This window comes from Saccopteryx leptura, chromosome 8 (assembly GCF_036850995.1).
Source record: "Saccopteryx leptura isolate mSacLep1 chromosome 8, mSacLep1_pri_phased_curated, whole genome shotgun sequence".
Lineage (NCBI taxonomy): Eukaryota > Metazoa > Chordata > Mammalia > Chiroptera > Emballonuridae > Saccopteryx > Saccopteryx leptura.
In genome coordinates, this window is record NC_089510.1 from 77,875,545 (window position 1) to 77,899,068 (window position 23,524).

The 23,524-nt window shown below is 41.8% G+C and overlaps 1 protein-coding gene across 4 annotated transcripts in view; it reads left to right on the forward strand.

The window, feature by feature from the left end:
• Nucleotides 1-250: 250 nt before the first annotated feature.
• Nucleotides 251-23,524, forward strand: part of TBL1XR1 (TBL1X/Y related 1) — a 188,417-nt gene continuing 165,143 nt past the window's right edge. For 2 of the 4 annotated variants that reach the window (XM_066347913.1, XM_066347917.1), the window contains exon 1: nt 252-705. The gene's annotated coding sequence lies outside the window, so the exon portion shown is untranslated. Of the gene's footprint in view, nt 706-1,400; nt 1,471-23,524 lie in introns of all 4 variants that reach the window. The other 2 variants (XM_066347914.1, XM_066347916.1) reach the window with 2 other exon arrangements.

Genomic DNA, 23,524 nt, shown 5'->3' on the forward strand with positions numbered 1-23,524 from the left:
CTCTTTATTTTTGAAAGGCTGCGCCGCACACACCCAACCCCCAGCGCTACCGCGGCGGGCGGCGGGCGGCGGGCCGGCGAGCAGCGAGGCCAGCAGAGCCCCCAGCCCCACCCCAGCCGCGCCGCCGCCGCCGCCGCCGCCGCCGCCTGCCCGCGTCCGCGTCCGCGCCGCCCCTCCCCCGCCGGCCCCTCCCCCGCGCGCCCGCTCGGCGCAGGCCGCTCGGGTTTGTTTTGCTGCGCGGCCGCCGCCGCCGCCGCCGCCGCCGCCGCGGGCCTCGCGAGCTCATTTGTGCCTGGCTGGTCCCCATTCCTCTCTCCCCAGTGTTGAGTGTCTGAGCCGTTGGCTGCTCCGAACCGTTTGGCTCTTTCCCTTAGTAACAGCTTTTACCTTCTGCCTCAATTCCTCTCCCAGCCCGCGCCCTTCCCCCGCGCGCGGCCCCCCCACCGCCGCCGCGTGCGCCCCCGCCCCTCCCCCGCGGCGGGAGCACCTCCGTCCGCCACCTGGGGACCCGCGCCGCGCTCCGCGCCCCCGCCCGCGCAGCGCCCATCCCCCGCGCCCTCCGCTCGCCGGGGTTATAATTGCCTCTCACCCCCCGGAGGGGTTATTTTGGGGGTGGTTGGAGGCGGCGGCGGCGGCGAGGAGGGGAATTTCCTTGTGCCTCCATTCCCGGGAGGGGGGAGCGGCGTCAGAGGCTACCGTTTCCAGGTAAGCGTTGGGGGCCGGACCCTGGGGTGGAGGCGGCCGCCGGGCCCGGGTGGGGGGCGCGGGCGGGGGCGGCCGGGGGGCGCCGGGCAGCGGGGGAGCGGGCGCAACTGGAACATGCATTTTTCAACTTGGCCCTTTGGGGAGCCGGGGCTTGGGTGGGGGAGGGGAAGGCATTTAGGGTGTCCCATCCCCCCCTTCCTCTCAGGATTCTTTGAAATGCTCACGTGCCTGCCCAACCCCTACTCTCTCCTGGTCTTGGGGGATTCTTACCCTTATTATGTTGTCCCCGAAAATGTGCAGCAGGGCCTTCTGCCCCTCTTCCACCCTTGGTGCATTTACACCCCCTTTTTGTGTGTGTCTGTGTGGGGGGGAGGCTTTCAGAAACAATTTGCAGCAAATTGAATCAAGGAGCCATTATGAGGCCGACTCCTTTATAGCCTATTTTTAGCAGAGGAGAGGGATCTTTTTGGTGCACGTTATTTTGTTAAACCTTCGGCGGCAATGGAAATGTGGTTCCCTCCTTGGGCGCAGGTCGGGCCCAGGAGTGGCGACCCCGGCCGGCGTGCCGGGGGGCTGCGGGCGGCTGTCGCGGCCGCGGTCCCGGGCGGGGGCGCCGGCGGGGGAGGGGCGCGGGGCTGTGGGGCCGCACTTCTGGACTTGTTTTTTTGTGACTTAGTGCTTTTTGTCGTCCTGAGGAGGTATTTTGAGTTTCTTTGAAGTTGGGCTCAGAAGTGTAGAATTGGCAAAGTTATTGCCAGCTTCCTGGTAAGTTTTGGGTGGCACAGAGTCACATTATTTTCTGACAGTGTAAAGGCCACGTTGTGTGGGGTGGTTTCTCGGTTACTTCCTCTTTGCAATCGATGTCATTTTTTGAACTGAAACAGACTTTGATTTAAGTGAATTATTAATCTTAAATGGCAGCTCGAGGGAAGCCATGCATGTGCTAACATGTTCAGTATTTTTGGAAGTTCTTAAATTTGCTGATACAGGCATCACTTTGCAGTGGCAACCGAGATTAAATGTAGGTTGTGGAAATGGTGTGTTTCATGTAAAATGTGGGTTGCAATGTCTCTTTAAAAATGCTTCTGTTCGGTTATCTAATAACATTGTCTAAAATAATTTGGTGATTGTAAATGACAAGATTTGGAACCTAGTGAAAAACTAGATTTTCCTCAGTGTCTGGAGTTCACTTAAAACCTTGACGGTGCAGGCACCGAGGTGAATAGTTTTAGTACCTATGTGTTTTACAGCTGACTTAGGGAAGTTTACTATTGGCTTTCTTGTTTACCAAACAAGAACCTTATGTTGATCTAAACAAGCTTCCTAATAAAATATGGTGGGTGAATTGGTGGGTTATTTTTAGTCTAAATAGTTTTGTGCTCCCCCATCTAATTAAGTAATTATCTTCTTCCTCCTTTCTTTTCCCCTTAAGACTCCTGTATCAGATTGGAAATAGAAGGCCCTGGTGGTGTTTTTTATCTACTTACCTAAAACAAATTGTAATAAATGTCCTGGTTATACCTTGAAGATACAGTGAGTGACTTTTTGGCTATCCCAGTGTGGTTCATTTTCACTTTTGGTAGATCAGATCCATGCTACATTGGTGTATTTTAGTAATCCTGACTTCCTGAGACTGTATGTTATAACTATTTTAATAAGTTTATATTCTGAAGAAATAGAGCAGATTTGTCTCCATGAAAACGATGTATATGTTGGGTTGTATAATGAGAATTCATGGCAAGCAAGCTTCGGAAATTATCATTGAGTGTTCTAGAAATAGTTAGTATTTACCTGTGGAGGAGGGGCGGCAGATAGAAAATATGCCTGAGAGTGGTTAGACATGTAACGCGTTGTTTATATGTTTTGCTCTTAAATCAAGGTTTTCCTACTTGTTTTGAATATAATTGTTCTCCAGTTCTTTTATTATGAGCTTTATGACGTATGTAATCATAACTGTTAAATCTATAAATAACTACTATTTTTGCCATTTGAGTATTTAAATGTATTAGACCAATAGGGGAAAATTCTAAATTGTTTGGGGTGAGAACAATATTTACCTGGAAAGAGTTTTTCTTACTGTTAAGGAACTTAATTAAGGGGCTCGTTATGGCTTTATTTTTTAAAATACTTTACTTAGTGAATTTAGAGAGAGGAGAGAAAGAGAGCGAGAAAGGAGGGGAGGAGTGGGAAGCATCAGCTCATAGTAGTTGCTTCCCGTATGTGCCTTGACAGGCAAGCCCAGGGTTTCGAACCGGCGACTTCAGCATTCCAGGTCAATGCTTTATCCACCGGGCAACCACAGATCAGGCTCCTTAATGGCTTTAAACATTGTTGCATAGCTCACTATCATGTTAATGGAGTGAAGGTTGGTTATTTATTTCATGGAGGTACATTGTGCACAAATAAAAGTGGTCCCTTGTGGAGGTTGTCTTTTTGCATTGGTTGCTTTAAAAAATTGTTAAACATTTTAATAGATTTCTTATGTGTCCAGGAATCTTTTTATTAACTTGTGTTCTCAACATCTAATTAAGGTTTACCATTATTACCGTGATGCTAGTCTACCAAGAGACCAAGAAGTAACTGTTTCCTGGGTACAGGGAGCCTTTCAAGCTAATATGCAGAAACAGTAGATTAGGATAAACAGAGGGGTTACTGATGAAAAGAAATGTGACTAATGGACCTTTTGAACAACAACCTGTTGAATAAATAACATCCGTTCATATATTAAAATGAAATATAAGTACAGTCTTGTCAAATGAGTAGCTGACAAAGGAATCCTATGATTTGCTACAGCATTATTACTGCAAAGAATTTCTGACTTGACACATGTTGATGAAATTAGTAGAAATAATTTGGTTTGTTCAGTTTCTTTATTGCTTACATAAAAAGAATTAAGAGGAATGTGAATGGTGCTAAGTCAGGGGAGAGAGATGACAAATACTGGCACTGTCTGGGACTTTGTGTTTTTCTAGTACAAGTGATTTTGACTCACTTCACAAGTGACATTTATAGTATATATTTCACTAAAATTAGAAGAAAGTAGCTAATATGGAGACATTGATGTATCTCCATAAAACAAGGGCCAAGTCCTCAAGGCTGAGTAGTCAAGTGTAAGTAAGAGTGTGGTCCAGTTAGGAGACTACCATGCTGTTATCTCCTGCTCTGCCACCAACAGAACACTTGAATTAAACAAACAAACAAAAAAATCACGAGAGAGCTGTTGCTGGAGAAGTTTGTTGTTTACCATCTCTGAGATTGGACTCCATAAGAGCACACGGATTTGCCTGGTTACAGGAGCCAGAAGAAAGGGCCTGTGCTTGGGAGATGCTTTAGGGAAGATGCGAGTTGCTTTCTGTGCCATTTATACCTCAGGTTAATCCTGTGAGTGGGTGGTATTGGGCTTCATTTGTGAATGACAAAACAGAGGTGCAGAGAAGTTAATTTGCTTATCCAAGGCCACAAAATGATCAAATGATGCACTAGAACCCAAGCCTAGATCTGTCTGAGCCCTATCCATGTTCTTTCTGGAGGGCTGTAGCAGTGCCAAGTTTTCCCAGCTGTTTTGTCTGTCTTTTCTGTATATGTTCTTGCAAAAACTAGTGTTTCTAATCAAAGTTTATAATTATGTAGTTGTGTCTCTACTAACTGGGGCAAATGATTGCACGGATAAATGAAATTCATGGGATTTAAACATTGTCATGCTTAAATCTCTAGAACTGTTTAATAAGATGCAACCTTGTCAACTGCTGTACTTACCTGAAGATTGACAGCAATGAAGTGAAGTGGCTTCATCAAATACTTCCCGCAGAAATAGGAAAATGTGGTTTCAGGCCTACAATTAAGAGGGAAAAGCAAATAAGAGGATGCCCAACTATCATCAGAGGACATATTCCTTGAATGAAAATATATATCTTGTGTAGCATATTGATCGCCATTAGAGGTCCTTGAGGCCAACTGCCTGGGTTCAGACTGAGGCACCATCCCTTACTGTATGTGACCTTGGGGAGTAACCCCTGTGGTATCTCAGTTTCCTCTTCTGTGTCACGGGGACAGTTGACTGTGTATAGTTGAGGATTGCGAGAAGTGCATGTGTAAGGTGCTGAGAACAGAACTTGGTATACAACAAGCATCATAGAAACAGAAGGTGCTCAGGATGATGATGGGTTTGGATTTGAAGTTTGCTTCTTTGTAGTACATTTTATTTGTTTGTTACTTATTTTAAGTTGGGGCATAATGTCATAGAAAGCATTTGGCAACTTTTATATTCTGAATTCTTTGTCAAAATATTTGAAATAAATTTGGCTTAATTTATTCTTGAAGTTACCTTGAAGAATTAGATTAGCTTTTAATAATACCAGGTGACATGGTTGGTGTAGGGATGCTGGTGCGTCTTTTGCTCGCCTTTGTTGCTGTTCTGTCAGTTGGGCTTGGACTTTTTAAATCCACCTATATCATTTGAAGTATTTTCCAACTCTTTAAAATTTTGTTTGTTTTTCAAGGCCAGGTTTGGCAGTACCTAGAATCTGCTTTTTGGATGATTTCTAGTAGGTTATTGTTTCTCCAGCCTTGACCTTTTATCTGTGATCTTCCATATTTCAGCTGCTGTTAAGACATTTATACTTGGAAGTTCTGTTCCCCTGAAATATCTGAGAGCCTGGTCTTTTCACTTCCCATTTTTTACTGTTCTTAATTGAGCAAAAATGTTAATGATTATATAGTTATATGGACCAGGACTACACTGATGCTTTAACAGGTCTTGGTGACAATCTGAGTGAGTGATATCCTGATTTTAGCAGTGGGGAAACCAAGGCTTAGGTAGCAAGGGACATTAGGCCCAAAGGATCTATATTCTAGCTAGTGTTCTTCCTTGCAGTCTACGGTCTCTCAGTGAATGAATGAATGAATGGGTTTTGGTCTGGGTTATTGCATTAATTTTCTAGTAGGTTGCCCTGAGCGGCCATTCTTCTCCATCCCATCTTCTGCAACTACTGGCAATATAATTTATTTAAAATACTGATTTCATCATGTCTGTTCTCCTGCTGGAGAGCCAACCCACAATGGCTTCCCTTTGCCAACTGGATCGAGTTCATACGCTTCAGTCTGGCTTTTAAAGCTCCATTCTACCTATTCGGCTTAATTTCCCATTTCTTTTCTCTCTTTTTTTAAAGATTTTTAAAATTCATTGATTTTTTTTTAGGGAGGAAGAGAGAGAGAGAGAGAAGGAAAGGGGGGAAGAGGGGCAAGTATCAACTCGCAGCAGCTGCTACTTGTATGTGCCTTGACCGCGCAAGGCCAGGTTTTGAACCATTGACCTAAGCGCTCCAGGTCGTCTCTCTAGCTGCTGTGCCACCACAGGTCAGATAACTTCCCGCTCTTTCCCAACTAGGATTATTGCCTATCAGATACTGCAGTTTTCCACTCATTACTGCTTTTGCGCATGCTTTTTCTTCCTTTGTCCTTTGTAGGGTCTGATTTCAATTCTACTTTAGCTTTTTCTTGCCATCCATCAGGATATTTCCTCTCTGAGAGTTTGTTGATTTTGTGAATATCACAAACTCCCTAATTATTCATTGTTTTATGAGTATGTGTCACATCACCTCAACTACAAGTCATATTTTTTGGACCTTTTAAAGGTAGCATTTAGCAGAATTCTTGACTTTCTGTCATACCATCTTCATGTTAAATGTGTTATTTCTACAATGGTCAGGGCTAAAATAGCAATGGCAGTTCTTTTGATGTGGCGGAAGCTTTTTGAATTAGGCTTAAAGGTTTAGGTGTACTATAATCATATTTAGCTGTTAATTTAAATAAAAAAAAACTAATCAAAACTTAGAGTGAAATGAAAATGAATAATTTTGTCTTAACTTATGAATGGTAGCCACAGTATTGGTGAAAAACCAGCTCTAGTTGAGAATCATGTCACAGTAAGTTGGCTTTATCTTGCCTTTTTTTTTTTTTTTTTTTTGTATTTTTCTGAAGCTGGAAATGGGGAGGCAGTCAGACAGACTCCCGCATGCGCCCAACCGGGATCCACCCGGCATGCCCACCAGGGGGCGATGCTCTGCCCATCCGGGGCATTGCTCTGTTGCAACCAGAGCCATTCCAGCGCCTGAGGCAGAGGCCACAGAGCCATCCTTAGCGCCTGGGCCAACTTTGCTCCAATGGAGCCTCGGCTGCTGGAGGGGAAGAGAGAGACAGAGGAAGGAGAGGGGGAAGGGTGGAGAAGCAGATGGGCGCTTCTCCTCTGTGCCCTGGCCGGGAATCGAACCCGGTACTCCTGCACGCCAGGCCGACGCTCTACCACTGAGTATCTTGCTATTTTTGTTGCCAGTTATAACTTAAGATTTTGGGACTTAATTTATTTTTAATCTCTCAGGTTTTTGTTCATAATTTTCTTGGTAATGTGCCTCAGTAAGATTTTGTTTTTAGCTTTCAGTATGTGTGACAGCATTCTGACCACATTGGAGTCCCATTTGAGCCATTCCTATGAAAGTGTTAACATTCAGTATAGGTTGTATCTATTACGTTTTGTAAGGAGTTTAATCTGCCAGAAGAATGTCGTCATGGCATCTCCCTTCAATAGGTTTTTTTTTCCTTTTCTTTCTAGAAAGAGAGTCAGAGAGAGGGATGGATAGGGACAGACAGGAATGGAGAGAGATGAGAAGCATCAATCATTAATTTTTTGTTGCCACACCATAGTTCTTCATTGATTGCTTTCTCATATGTGCCTTGACTGTGGGCCTTCAGCAGACCGAGTAACCCCTTGTTCAAGCCAGCGACCTTGGGTCCAAGCTGGTGAGCTTTGCTCAAACCAGATGAGCCTGCACTCAAGCTGGCGACCTCGGGGTCTCGAACCTGGGTCCTCCACATCCCAGTCCGATGCTCTAGCCACTGCGCCACCACCTGGTCAGGCTCAATAAGTTTTTAAGGTAAGGCTGTGCTGCATTAGTTATAGTCAACCTGTGTAATTTATTCTAAATGCAACTAATTTGGTTATATGCTTCTGAAAATTTTAATATTTAGAATTTTAAAATGTTTTTTAAGTATGATTTTTATAGCAAACAAAATGACTTGGATATTACCCTACTTTTTGAGGACTTAGATGCTTTTTTTCATTGAATTTATTGGGGTGACATTGGTTCACAAACCCATACAGGTTTCACGTGTACAATTCCATAAAACATTCAGTGTATCATGTGCCCTTAGCTCCAGGCAAAGTCTCTGTTCCTCCAAGTGCTTGGATTATTTTTTTATTTTTTATTGTATTTTTCTGAAGTTGGAAGCAGGAAGGCAGTCAGACTCCCGCATGTGCCCCACTGGGATCTACATGGCATGCCCACCAGGGGATGATGCTCTGCCCATCTGGGGCATTGCTCTGTTGCAACTAGAGCCATTCTAGCTCCTGAGGCAGAGGCCATAGAGCCAACCTCAGTGCCTGGGCCAATTTTGCTCCAATGGAGCCTTCGCTGCGGGAGGGGAGGAGAGAGAGAGAAGAAGGAGGAGGGGAAGGGTAGAGAAGCAGATGGGCGCTTCTCCTGTGTGCCCTAACGGGGAATTGAACCTGGGACTTCCACACTTCAGGCGGATGCTTTACTGCTGAGCCAACTGATTAGAGCTGGGCTTGGATTCTTAACTCAGAATTAACACAATCAAACTCTGAGGGTCATGCTGAAAGATCAACAATTAAATTTCTATAAACAGATGGTATTCAGATTAAGGAAAAGATTTGTGTAAAATAAATAGTTTGAGGAATGAAGTGAGGAAGAATAGATATTGAATACTTAATCTGGGAGTTTGCCACCTTTTTTCCTCTGTAGTTGTGAAAGTTTCTTTCAGGAGGTAGAATTTAAAAAACCAAAGAGAATATGAGAATAGGTCAGAGATGGCCATTCCAATATTTTAATAGAATCGAAAAATTCTTTTTATGAAATGGTACTTGGTACTCTTAAAGTGGTTTTGTTTTTTGTTGTTTGTTTTTGTGACAGAGAGAGGAACAGACAAGACTGGAAGGGAGAGAGATGAGAAGCATCAATTCTTTGTTGTGGCTCCTTAGTTTCTCAGTGATTGCTTTCTCTTATGTGCTTTGACCAGGGGGCTACAGCAGACTGAGTGACCCTTTGCTCAAGCCAGCGACCTTGGGCTCAAGGTGGTGAGCCTTGCTCAACCAGATGAGCCCATGCTCAAACTAGCAACCTTGGGGTTTCAAACCTGGGTCCTCCGGGTCTCAGTCTGACGCTCTATCCACTGTGCCACCACCTGGTCAGGCTCAAACTGTTTTTGAAAACTAAAGATGTTTAAAAATTTTAAATTACTTTAAAATAAAAACAGTGAAGAATTTTTACTTTTTAGGAACTAGATTTTAATCTACTTGATATCTTCATTGTTTTGAGAACAAGGTGGTATCTGAGCTTTTCTTTTCTACCTTTTTTTGCACTGTCCTTTTCAACACTGAATGATAGGACATTATAAAGAGGTCATCAGTGACTTTTTATTTTTACTGCTTATCTATTTGAATGGTGTGTAGCATTTTAAATTTTAACGTGGGTTCACTATTAAGCAAATGCATTTTATCAGTTTTTGCAAAGCCGTAGTTCTGTGGGTGAAAGGATTTAGCTTCTAGAAATGTGTATTAAGAGGATCCTGTGAAATAGTACCTAAAGCCTGACCTGTGGTGGCGCAGTGGGTCAAGAGTCTACCTGGGACTGAGGTCACCCGTTAGGAACCCTGGGCTTGCCAAAATGGTTAAGGCCCATATGGGAGTTGATGCTTCCTGCTCCTTCATATTCTCTCTCTCTCTCTCTCTCTCTCTCTCTCTCTCTCTCCTCTGTCTCTCTCCTCTGTCTCTCCCCTCTCTAAATGAATAAATTTAAAAAAATTCTAAAAAAGAAATAGTATCTAAAGTTTGCTCAGTTACCCAAACAATACTTATATGTATAGTCAATACCTATATTAAAATTCTCAGATTATGTCACTTGGGTTCTTTTTTTTTTTTTTTTTTGAGATGTAATGGAAAATTTGCTTAATTTAAGGTGTTTAAAGACTAAAAATCGACAATCTTACACTGAATAATAGTCAGGAAGTACTTGATATTTGTAATATCCTATTTTCATGGTTACCTTCTGCTATCAGAACACAGATTAGGGGCTGGGGGAGGTGTTTTATGCTTTTCCCTTAATTTGAACAGGGTAATTGTGTAGGGTGTACACTTAATTCTGTTCCATCTCTGTTTTGCCGCTACAGATGTCAGTAACTCGCAGAAGGCAATTGGGTCATCTACTTTGGATTTTAGAAATAAGGTGGTAGGAATAATGAATGAATTGCCTTAACATCTTGTTTTCTCTCTTTTTTTTTTAAAAAAATTATCCTTGTATGGGATAGGATTTTTTTATATTTGGGTTGATATTTAGATACTGTTTGTAGCTGTAGCAATGTTCTTTGGCGCCTTTTTTATTTATTTTTATTTTTTTATTTTATTCATTCATTTTAGAGAGGAGAGAGAGAGACAGAGAGAGGAGAGAGAGACAGGGGGGAGGAGCTGGAAGCATCAACTCCCATATGTGCCTTGACCAGGCAAGCCCAGGGTTTCGAACTGGCGACCTCAGCATTTCCAGGTCGACGCTTTATCCACTGCGCCACCACAGATCAGGCCATTTGGCGCCTTTTTATATAAAAATGTAATATGCCATATACTTAAAAAAATTTTTTCTCCGGTAGAAGGAAGGATTTTATCTTTGTAACCTTTCTCTGTTTTTCTTAGTAAGCATTGTGCATTTGTGAGATTATAGACAGGTTAGGAGTGCGGCCTGTTACTGTATCAGGGAAATAGTTTTTCTGTTTTTGTGCAAAAACTTGAACAGGCCCTCCCTAGAAGTATTTTTGACCTTGGACTTCCTTATATCCTGCCAGCAGAGGTCACCAGTTTTAACACCTGGTGAGAGAGGTTTGTGTGGATTGAATTGGTCTTTTACAGATTTGTTTAGATTTGATGTTTATGACTTTGTTATTATTTATAGCATCTTCTCAAAGATACATTTGAATGAAAAAACAAGGAGGCAGAAGATCTTGTCTAGTCACCGGCATTTGAGTTTAGAGAGGGTGAGAGGCATGGAGAAGCCGCACTCGATGGAGACAGCGTGAATGTGTGCTTGTCTGCGTGTTGACGGCGGCTCCAGAGAGATGATACAAGGGTCTAGTGACAGTGGTTTGGGGATTGGAGTGGGGTTGGGGGGGTCAAGAGGTCAGAAAACTACTTATTTTTGTGCATAACTTAATTTTTTGAACTGTTTGAATTTTGTGTTAGTTTTACTGTTTCAAAAAAAGAAAAGATTGAAAAATCAAGGCTTCCAGTTAAGAATTCCTAATCTTTTCTGTGCCTTTCAATTTGGACAGCTAAAAGAAGAGAAAACTGTTCCTTTCATGCTTTTCAGTTCTTAAAAAGCTGGAGCTCAGCTGTGGCTGGATGGTTCAGTGGATAGTGTTGTCCCAGCATGCCGAGGTCATGGGTTCTGTCACCAGGCAGGGCACATACGAGAAGCAGCCAATCAGTGTACAGCTAAATGGAACAATTAGTGGAATGATGAGTGGATGCTTCTCTCTCCCTTTATCTCTTCCAAATCAATGGAAAATTTAAAAAAAAAGCTGAAACTGGATATATTTCTGCATGTACTTAAATTTTTATTTCTCAGATTTGTTGGGAGAATTAGAGCCACTTCATATGATTAAAAAGTGTTGATTCTGTTTCATGATGGGGTCGTCAGACCAGTGGAAATATTTAGTGATAGTGAAATGGTGATGTTTGAGTCCTATCCAAGGTTGATAATTAGAAATTAATTCATTGCAAACTTTAAAAGATTTTGGTTGTATAGAAGTGGTGGTGCTTGACTTCAAAGGTTGTTTTGCCATTGATTTGGAAATTGGGTGAAAACTGGAGTTCTCATAGTTTAGTAGTTGATTTTAATAATTATAATTTTTGATAAAATGGGATTTGTGGAACTGTATATTCTAATATTGTATGGATCCTAACATGACTTGTGAATTTAGATATGTGTATTATTGACCTCAAGGAAATGGATATTAGACTTGGATTCAATTTTTGGTTGCAGTCGGTGTTATTTGTAATTGTACAATGGCTGTTGCAAGACCAAAGAGCCTTCAAACCTAGTTGTGCTCATCAGCTTTAACTTAACCTGGAGCAACCTCAGAGAAAGGTACTGTTTTTTTGTTTTTGTTTTTGTTTTTTTTACAGAGACAGAGTCAGAGAGAGGGATAGACAGGGACAGACAGACAGGAATGGAGAGATGAGAAGCATCAATCATTAGTTTTTCATTGCGCATTGCAACACCTTAATTGTTCATTGAATGCTTTCTCATACGTGCCTTGACTATGGGCTTTCAGCAGACCAGGTAACCCCTTGCTCGAGCCAGCGACCTTGGGTTCAAGCTGGTGAGCTTTTGCTCAAACCAGATGAGCCCTCGCTCAAGCTGGCGACCTTGGGGTCTTGAACCTGGGTCTTCCGCATCCCAGTCCGACGCTCTATCCACTGCGCCACCGCCCGGTCAGGTGGTACTGTTTTTGTGCATTTAATTCTGCTGCTGTGACCTGACACTAGCTAGCCTTTCCTGAGAGCAGCACTTCTTTTTTTTTTAGCGTAGGAGGACTAGGTAGGGTCTGTGTCTGATTTTTGGCAATAACCCCTAACTGTAAAGTGTTAATGTGGTGAAGAGCTCACCTCTGAAGCCAGCCATACCTGGTTTGAATCCTGTCACCCTACTTACTGGTTATATGATATTGAGTAGTTATGTAATCATTCCAGTTGGTTTCTTCTCAAAAAATAATAACGGATAGTTAATACTTTTCTTAATACAGTATTTGTGGGGATTGAAATGTGAATTCATGTAAAACAATTGTTACAGGGCCTGGCACATAGGAAGTACTTAAATGCTAGCTACTACTTGGTGCCTTTCTTAACTGCAGAAGAAACAGCTGTAGAGACAGGCAGGAAAGTGATACCCCTCCTGTAAACCAGTCACGGCTTCCTGTGGAGACGGCAGAGAACGGGATGGTTCGAATTCCCAAGTTAGAGGGTGAAGACTACCACGTTTGGTGACTGAGCTTTTGCTGCTCACTCTAGTGACGGGACTGTGTGGAGCTCGGTTATGTCTCTGATACGTATGTTTTACAGTAATACACTCACAGAAAGGAGGGATATTCTAGAGCTTCATAGTCATTTTGAAATATCCCCTCCTTTTTGTGAGCAGTGTATTTTATGTTGAATTTGGTCACATCTTGATGTGATGTTCCAAGAGAAAATGGTTATTTCCTTTATTGATTAAATAGTCTTTTTGCTTTCTGGGAAGGACTGTCGACTCCTCTTTTCCAGTCTCTGGGAGATCAAACACTGCTCTGGCTCTCAGTGGAGATTGCTTGTGGATGGACCAGTCATTTCAAATAGGCATGCTAGACACTGCGCAAATTTCCTCTCAGTGGGTTGAAACAGGCAAGGTCCTGCCTGGCTGGATAACTCGCTCCAGATAATGCAAAGGTTGCCAGTTCGATCCCTGGTCAGTGTACATACAGGGACAGATCATTGTTTCTGTCTTTCTCTCTCTGTCCCTTCCTGTCTCCTTGGATTCTTACTAAGAAATACATATGATATAATACAGGATGTGTATATGTGCAAAAATACGGAAGTATTCAGGAAATTATACTTGCTTTAATTTAATACATAGTACACATTTTCTGTATTCTTCTTTTTTTGTTTAAAAACATGCAGGGTGATTCAGATATACAAAATGATTTTACAGGGTTTTATCCATTTTTTTCAAATTTATTGACCTTTGTCATACTACCGGAGTTGTGAGGGTTCACTAGCATCCTGCTGTGCAGCTTTGGGCATCTTCAGAGAATGAGTATGCTCAGAACATGAGTTAAAAGAGACAGTTTGATGGACTTGCCCACATGGTCGTCATACTTGTGTACTCTTTCTAGTTTATTTCCCCTTGGTTCTTTCTTCCTCCCTAATTGGGACCCTAGCCTTTACTGATTCTTACTCCTGGTTCTTAACCTTAGCATATACGCTCAGTCTGTACACCTGCTGATGCTCCCCCCTTCTGCCTCAGTCTTCCCTCGGGGTTCCGAGTGTGGACACATTCCATGCCCTTTGTCTTTTTTTTTTTTTTTTAGCGAGAGAGAGACAAAGAGAGGGACAGACAGGCAGGAAGGGAGAGAAATGAGAATCATCAGTTCTTCATTGTGGCACCTTAGTTCATTGCTTGCTTTCTCAGATGTGCCTTGACCAGGCACAGCAGAGCGAGTGACCCCTTGCTCAAGCCAGCGGCTATGGGGTCATGTCTCTGTTCCCACGCTCAAGTTGGTGATCCCGTGCTCAAGTGGGCGACCTCGGGGTTTCAAACCTGGGTCCTCTGCATCCCAGGCCGATGCTCTGTCCACAGTGCCACCGCCTGGTCAGGCTGTGCCCTTTGTCTCTTTAATCCAGCCATACTGTACAAGTGATTCTGTGGTCCAGGTTGGCTTTCTGACCTCCTCTTCTGATCTACTATTGCCCACGTTCTAGTATGCAAACATCCTGTACTTTCTTCCTGTGTTTTTACTGTTGAGTGTAGGCTGGCAGTAGCATTAGCTTTTCATTTACTTATAAGTGGTGATGAGACAGAGTTGGAAGGTAGAGGAGGGTCAGAGTTGGAAGAAATAGGAGTAGGTCATGGCAACACTGTCAGGGTGAGCTAGAGCAACATTTCTTCTGGCTGCTGGTGAAAACACCCGGGCAGTTTGAGATCCTGGGTGGTTGGTGCAGAGGGAGGTTTGTTTTGGAGCCTTCTTCCTCGGTATAAGGGGATTTTTTCCCCCTCCATTTTTATTCAAGATCCTTTTGTCAGAGGGAGATCGTTGAGCTGTTTTCTGGAAACCAAAATTTGCTATAAAGGAAGATAAGATTTTGACTTAGAACTAAAATCATTGCCACAGTATTTCATTGCTATTTTAGGAAATATGCTTTTTTTTTTTTTAAGTCATATGTTTTTTTTTTTTAATTATTTTTATTTATTTATTCATTTTAGAGGAGAGAGAGAGAGATTGAGAGAGAGAGAGAGAGAAGGGGGGAGGAGCAGGAAGCTTCAACTCCCATATGTGCCTTGACCGGGCAAGCCCAGGGTTTTGAACCGACAACCTCAGCATTCCAGGTCAACGCTTTATCCACTGCGCCACCACAGGTCAGGCAGGAAATATACTTTTAAATAAAAATTTTTAGAATTTAGCAGAAACAAAAAACTACCAAGCATAGTACATTTAAAACTAACATTTACATTTTCCTCTTAATGTGTTGAAACAGGCAAGGTCCTGCCTGGCTGGATAACTCGCTCCAGATAATGCAAAGTTGCCAGTTCGATCCCTGATCAGTGTACATACAGGGACAGATCATTGTTTCTGTCTTTCTCTCTCTGTCCCTTTCTGTCTCTAAAATAAGTAAAATAAATTTAAAAGAAAAGGAACTTAAACAAAACCTAGGCAGTGTTCTATTAAAAAGAGACATGAAGCTTATTTAAGAAGCTTTTGTGTTTTTACCCTTTGTGTATTTGTCTGCTGGAGTGTACTTTTGTTTAGGTAGATAACTTAATCTTTTGTATCCCTATGCTCTCTCTTTATGTGGATATGTTTTCTAATTTGTTTCTTCTCTATTTGGTTCTATTTTACTGGGTCATACACTCATGAGTAGCTGGCTGCCTCATTTCATCTAAGCTCATTTGCCTTTCTTGCATTTTCTCCCAGGTGACTCATGTGTATTGCTAGTAGGTAACATTAGTTAGTTGGTTCCTTCGGTCAGACAAACCAGCATAGAAGTGACTTCCTACAAGTGAGAACTGGTAGTAACAGGAAAAGTGGCTTCTTTCTTAAAGTTTGTGCATAAGAACATACTGATTTTTTGATAAATATTACGATAAATGCACATGGCATAATTTATGTGAATGCAAATATGGCTTTATTATAGTGCATAGCAAAAAAACCACTTATACCTACTATTTTGTCTGGCATTATATAAGATGCTCAGTAAATGTCAGTTTTCTTCCCTTTACTTTTCTCTGTGGGTTATCCATCATACTACGGTTTGTATGCCTTTCCTTAGCCTGTGAGGGTCTCCAGCCACTTGATCCTGCCCGTGGCCATCTCGGAAACCCTGTTGTATTTCACAGCACCCTCCTCCATGTTCACTGTGCCCAGCCATGCCAGCTCCACACCCACTGAACAAGCTTGTTCCTGTCTCAGGGCTTTAATTGCTTTGCTCTGTGCCTCAGGCTTGGCCCAGAGATTGTCATATGGCTAATTCTTTTATGTCATTCAGATTTCAGTTCCAACGCCAGCACCACAGAGAGGTCACATTGGGAAGTCACACTGAAGTGTAGCTGCCCACTCCTTAGCCATTTTCAGTCACAAGAGCCTCTTATTTTCCTTATTGCACTTATCTCTGAAACAGGCCTGATCATTGATATATATCAAACATATAATATATATGTATATATTTTCACTTCTATAGTTTAAGCTCCATGAGAACAGTTAAGGACTCTGTCATGTCACTCCAGGACCCAAGACAGGACCTGGTACATGTTCAGTAAATATTTGACTTGTTCTCTTAGGAATGTTTTCATGAGCAGCTGACAGCCTTAACCTGGTTCATCCTTACGGTAGAACACTGGAAAGAATGTATTAAAAAGTCAGCGTTGGAGGGAAGGCTGGAGGAGCTGCACTGCACTGGGAATGTCTGTGTATTTGGAAGCCTAGGGACCATGTGAGTGCCCTCCACTTTTCTTGTGGGAATATACTTACTGATGGTATTTGAATCAATCTGGAGAAAATAAGTGGTGATTGATGAAATTTGAAAATGTGTTTGTGCTAATCATAACTGCTAGATTTTAAGAGGTTAACAGTTTATTTTTCTTTAGAGATAAATGTATCATTCAAGCGATAAGATGAGGGCTAGGTACTTTCATTTATGCTGTATACAGGCTTTGGAGATTTTGTAACTTGTCCTTTAATTACATTTACCAGTGATATTGTTTTGATTAATTATGGTCAACTTCCCACAGTTGATATCTGAGTCAAAACACTTTTAGTTGTGTGGTGGAAGCTCATTCAGATTAGTTTAACCCGAAAAGGGAGATTAATAGGCATGTGGAAATCAAAAAATGGACTGAGTTAGCCACGCTTTAGGACAACTAGAACCAGATCTATTTGAATGCTACCAGGAATTTCTGTTAACATCTTTTCTTTTTTTTGGTAGGTTAGCTTCATTCTGCACAGTAAATTGGCTTTCTTTACACGGAGGAACATAACTTGCCAGTGCCATTTTTTTTTTTTTTTTTTTTTTTTTTGTATTTTTCTGAAGCTGGAAACGGGGAGAGACAGACAGACTCCCGCATGCGCCCGACTGGGATCCACCCGGCACACCCACCAGGGGCTACGCTCTGCCCACCAGGGGGCGATGCTCTGCCCCTCCGGGTCGTCGTTCTGCCACGACCAGAGCCACTGTAGCGCCTGGGGCAGAGGCCAAGGAGCCATCCCCAGCGCCGGGGCCATCTTTGCTCCAATGGAGCTTCGGCTGTGGGAGGGGAAGAGAGAGACAGAGAGGAAGGAGGGGGGCAGGGTGGAGAAGCAAATGGGCGCTTCTCCTGTGTGCCCTGGCCGGGAATCGAACCCGGGTCCCCCACACGCCAGGCCGACGCTCTACCACTGAGCCAACCGGCCAGGTCCGCCAGTGCCAGTTTTTATTCTCTATTACCCATGTGTAGAGTAGGGACTACGTCTTTTTCTATTTTGTTTGGGAAGTTCTTGAAACACTGATCAGTTTGGTTTGGGAAAGTGCTTGCCATGACCAAAGGCCCCACATACACTATGTCTGCTCCGGAGTACCGGTGGGAGGGGGAGGAGAGTAGTGGGAATGACAGTTGAGTAAACAAGGAAGCTGCTGGGCAGACAGCCTGTCCCCGCCCCACTCCTCACCCAAAATGTGTGTTCATTTATAGTTGGGAATGTTGTGCCTTTAATCCATGATAACAAGTTGACTTAAAATTCTCTTTTAATTGGAACTGGCACTTCTTTTTTTCTCTGTTGTTTCCAGCCTTTTCAAATACAAATCCATTTTTTTTTAAAATTTTATTTATTTATTTATTTATTTTTTACAGAGACAGAGAGTGAGTCAGAGAGAGGGATAGACAGGGACAGACAGACAGGAATGGAGAGAGATGAGCAGCATCAATCATTAGTTTTTCATTGCGCATTGCAACACCTTAGTTGTTCATTGATTGCTTTCTCATATGTTCCTTGACCGTGGGCCTTCAGCAGACCGAGTAAGCCCTTGCTCAAGCCAGCGACCTTGGGTTCAAGCTGGTGAGCTTTTGCTCAAACGAGATGAGCCTGCGCTCAAGCTGGTGACCTTGGGATCTCAAACCTGGGTCCTCCTCATCCCAGTCCGACGCTCTATTCACTGCGCCACCGCCTGGTCAGGCTACAAATCCATTTTTAAAATGAAAAATTGAGGTCCCTCGTGATAGTTATTGTAATTTTACGTATCCTGCCTGTTGCTAATACCAGTATTCAAATAAATTTGACTTCCCCAAAATGAGTTACGCAGTAAAGAAAATTTTTTTTTAAATTTTTAAATTTTTATTTTTTAATTTTTTTTACAGGGACAGAGAGAGTCAGATAGAGGGATAGATAGGGACAGACAGACAGGAACGGAGAGAGATAAGAACCATCAATCATCAGTTTTTCGTTGAGACACTGTAGTTGTTCATTGATTGCTTTCTCATATGTGCCATGACCGTGGGCCTTCAGCAGATTGAGTAACCCCCCGCTTGAACCAGCGACCTTGGGTCCATGCTAGTGAGCTTTTTGCTCAAGCCAGATGAGCCCGCGCTCAAGCTGGCAACCCCGGGGTCTCGAACCTGGGTCCTTCCGCATCCCAGTCCGATGCTCTATCCACTGCACCACCGCCTGGTCAGGCAGTAAAGAAAAATTGATGCTATCTATTTTGGTATTGTTTTTAACATTACTCTGCTAATTTAACAGATCATGGAAGCCAATATTTGAAGGGAGTTAGAAAATTATCAATAGGTTAATTATACATACTTAAGGGATATTTTAATCTCTGAGGAAAATAATCACCTACTTCCTAACCAGATAGTTAAATAATTTCTGGCATGTAACAAAATTAACACGCTACGTTTTTGTAAGTTACTATTTTGAGCAATGTTTAATCAGCTCACTAAGAAAATAGTAGTATAATAAAGAACCTTTTCTGATTCGAAATACTCATCTTTCTGGACTTCAGTTGCTTCATCTTTAAAACATTGAACTGAGCCTCTGAGGTCTCTTCGGGATGTAATGCTCTTTGACCCTGTGATTACACATTAAAATTTAAAAATTAAGTCAGTGTTCAGCCAAATTAAATGAATACTATACAGTACTGGTCCTTTCAGGTTAATAATTACCTGAACTGATTTTTCCTAAAGAAAACATTGGCATTTCTCTGAAACCTCAGTTTTGAGCAGGTTAGCTGTACTGAAAATAGTTCCTAGGTATGTATTATAAGAAACTACTGTTTTATCCATTAATCTCTTGAGTTCAGGAGCATCTGTTACACCTCATTTCAGTAAAGAGAAAATTAAAAGAAATAGCATCACATTTTGAGAGTAATTTTTCATAATGCCCTTATTTTTATTGTACGATTGTTGAGTATCAAGGCCAATAATTTTCAGCACTTGAGATTTTATTTTCTGTGTACCACACAGTTTCAAAATTGTACTAAAAGTATATCTCTGAACTACTGTGAGGAAATGCTGTTCACACTCATAATTTTTAAATACTAAAATAAATGACAAGTGTTGCCCATATTAATTGAGAACCTGTGTATATTAAAATAATTTACAATAAAAATATATAGTGAGTGGTGTGACGGGAGAAGGAGCGGATATGCATTAGGGCAGGAAGCTGCCAAACAAGCCGGTCTTTTCCGGCAAGCAGTTCGCCTTATGTCCAGCGTATGGTTAAGTCAGAAGGTAATGTGAATGGACAGGAAAAGTAAGAAGGGATCATATCATGAACTGACTTTTTTGCTGTGATCTGTGGAGCTTGGACATTCTTCTGTGACAGGGAACTTGTGAAGGACTTGAAACAAAACAGCAGGATTATGTTTCAATCCTGGATAGGTGGTACATGATGGATTGAGATACTGGTTTGGGAGGGAATGGGGCTTAGCGCTGGACAGAAAGACCACGTTGAGCTGGTAGTGTGGTAGGCAAGAATGACATTTCATAATTATTATAGTATTGCAAACTGGTCCACATTTCTGAATTCTGAAAGAAAGTGGTTGGAAATTCAGGAGACAGTGTTAATTGAAAAGGGCTAAGCATCCAGGTATTCTTTTTCTGGTTTGCTGTTGCTCCTGTTTTGGGGTGCACGGGGGCATGAGGATTTGGGGTTTGTGGGGGATGGGGAATTAATTTGACTTCCAGGTAGGTCATGGACAAAACCAGAAGGACAACCCAAGGAAGGAAGAGTTGCTGCATAGGAATGAGGAATCTGCTTGTCATTATGACACCTTAAAAACAAAGGTATAATTGATTTAGGTGCTTACTTGAGAATAGTCAGAAAAAGAGTTTGATATAGTATAGCTCAGTGGTTGGCAAACTCATTAGTTAACAGAGCCAAATATCAACAGTACAACAATTGAAATTTCTTTTGAGAGCCAAATTTTTTAAACTTAAACTATATAGGTAGGTACATTCCTTATTGAGGTAGCGCCCGCATGTGGTATTTTGTGGAGAGCCACACAAGGAGCCAGAGAGCCTCATCTGGCTCGCAAGCCACTTGCCGACCTCTGATAGAGCTAGTTAACGAGGTTTCTAGTGAGTATAATTTGTATTCTAGGTTAGTTTTTTTTTTTTTTTTCCCCTATTAATTTAAAACTCTTCTAACGATTTTACATTAAGGCCTGCTTGGGTAGCTTAGTTGGTTAGAGTATCATCCCAGTATGTGCCAAGGTTGTGGGTTCTAGTCTTGGATATGACACTTAGAAGAATCAACTGGTGAATGTATAAATAAGTAGAATAACAAATTGATGTTTCTCTCCTCTAAAATCAATAAAGTTTTTAAAAATTAAGAAACAATTTTACATTAATGTAAGTCATTAGAATCTGTTTGGTAAGGTTGGAAAGTTAATGTCAAGTACTATTTAATTAAAATTACATAAATATTATAATTCTTGATGTTTCTGTGGTGTCAGTCATCACTTTCATTTCTGATTTTATTTACTTTGATAAGTCTGGTTAAAGGTTAATCTTGTTTATCTTTCCAAGAACTAGCACTTGGTTATATTGAGCTTTTTTATATATTTTTTACTCTGTTACATTTGTTTCCACTCTGATTTTTATTATTTTCTTTCTTCTACTCTGGGGTTTATTCTTCTTTTTCCTGTTACTTTAGGTGTAAAGATACATTGTTTATTTGAAAATTTCTTGTTTTTTGAGGTAGGCCTCTGTACTGCTCTGAATTTCCCTCTTAGAATTGCTTTGGATGTCTTGCATAGAAAATGAAATTTTTTTTTTTTTTTTTTTTTTTTTTTTTTTTTGAGAGAGAGAGAGAGAGAAAGAAAGGACGAGCAGACAGGGACAGACATGAGAAGCATCAACTCATAGTTGCGGCACTTGAGTTGTTCATTGATTGCTTTCTCATCTGTGCCTTGACTAGGGCGGGGTGAGGGGCTTCAGCGGAGCCAGTGACCCCTTGCTTAAGCCAGCGACCTTGGGCTTCAAGCCAACGACCTTTGGGCTCAAGCCAGAGATCCTGGAATCATGTTTATGGTCCCACACTCAAGTTGGTGAGCCTGCTCTCAAGCTAGCAACCTCAGGTTTTTGAACCAGAGTCCTCAGTGTCGCACGCTGATGCTCTATGCACTGTGCCACTGCCTGGTCAGGCCAGATTATTATTATTATTATTTTTTTTTAGCTCATTATGTTTTAGTTAACATTTGTATCAAGGTTTCTTTTGATTCTTTTGATCTTGTTTACCCATTCATTGTTCAGTAGCATGTTATTTATTCATGTGTTGGTGCGTTTTCAGTTTTCTTTTTCTAATTGAATTCTAGTTGCATACCATTTTGATCAAAGATGCTAGACATGATTTCAATTTTCTTAAATTTATTGAGACTTGTTTTGTGGCCTAACATGTGGTCTATCTTGGAAAAGGCTCCATATGTACTTGAAAAGAATATATTATGCTACTTTGGGGTAAAGTACTCTTAAAATATATAAATCAATCTGGTCTTAATGTGTCAGTTACGGCTGCTGTTTCCTTGTTGGTTTTCTTTCTGGATGATCTATCCATTGATATCAATGGTGTGTTAACATTCCCTACTTTGACTTTATTACTGTCAATCTCCCTTTATGTCCATCAATGTTTGCATTTTATATTTAGTGCTCTGTGTTGGACATATAAATGTTTGCAAGAGTTATAGTCTCTTGTTGAATTGATCCCATTATCGTTACATAATGTCCTCCTTTGTCTCTTATTCTAACCTTGAGTTTTGTGTGTGTGTGTGACAGAAAGAGAGACAGAGAGAGGGAGGGACAGACAGACAGGAAGGGAGAGAGATGAGCTGCATCTTTTCTTTGTTGCTGCACCTTAGTTGTTAATTGATTGCTTTCTTATAGACCTTGACCAGGGGGTGATAGCAGAGCCAGTGATCCCTTGCTTAAGCCAGCGACCTTGGGCTTCAAGCCAGCGACCTTGGGGCTCAATCCAGCTACCATGGGGTCATGTTTATGATCCTACGCCCAAGCCAGTGACCTCGGGGTCTCAAATCTGGGTCCTCTGCATTCCATTCCAAAGATCCATCCACTGTGCCACCACTTGGTCAGGCTCTAGCCTTGGTTTTAAGGTATATTTTGTCTGATACAAGTTTTGCTACCACAGCCTTTTCCCCCCTTTTCATTTGTATGAAATTTCTTTCAATCCCTTTCAGTCTGTGCCTGTCTTTGGATCTGAAGCAGATCTCTCATAAGTAGCATATATGTGGGTCTCATTTTTCTCTCCATTCAGCCACTTGTGTCTTTGATTGGAACACTTCATCACTTTACATTTAAAGTAATTATTGATAAGTGTATAGTTATTGCCATTTTATTATTCATATTTTTAAATCATTTTCCTCTTCTTAAAGGGAATGGGATCACTCAGCAGTTTGTTGAGTGATTCCAAACAAGAGTTACTATGTACCAGTATTCTTGGACACTGGGATCCAGGTACAAGTAAGACATGGCCATTGATTCCAAGGTGTCTAGATGTGAGAAAGAAAGCTTTCCCCACCGCAATCATTTTATTGAGTGATTGTTTTGTGCCAGGTATTGAGCTATAAGTTGACAAGAAGTAATAAGGATTTGATAAGGAAGGCACAGATTGCTTTTAGGAGCCAGTGGGTGAGGTGTTTATTCTAGTGTTGGGCCAGGTGGAGCATGGAACAAGTTTGTTTTTTTTTTGTTGTTGTTTTTTTTGTGTGGCAGAGACAGAGTCGGAGAGAGGGACAGATAGGGACAGACAGACAAGAAGGGAGAGAGATGAGAAGCATCAATTCTTCATTGCTGCTCCTTAGTTCATTGATTTCTCATATATTCATTGATCGGGGGTTACAGCAGATCGAGTGACCCCTTGCTCGAGCCAGCGACCTTGGGCTCAAGCAGGTGAGCCTTGCTCAAACCAGATGAGCCCTCGCTCAAGCTGGCGACCTCGGGGTCTTGAACCTGGGTCCTCCGCATCC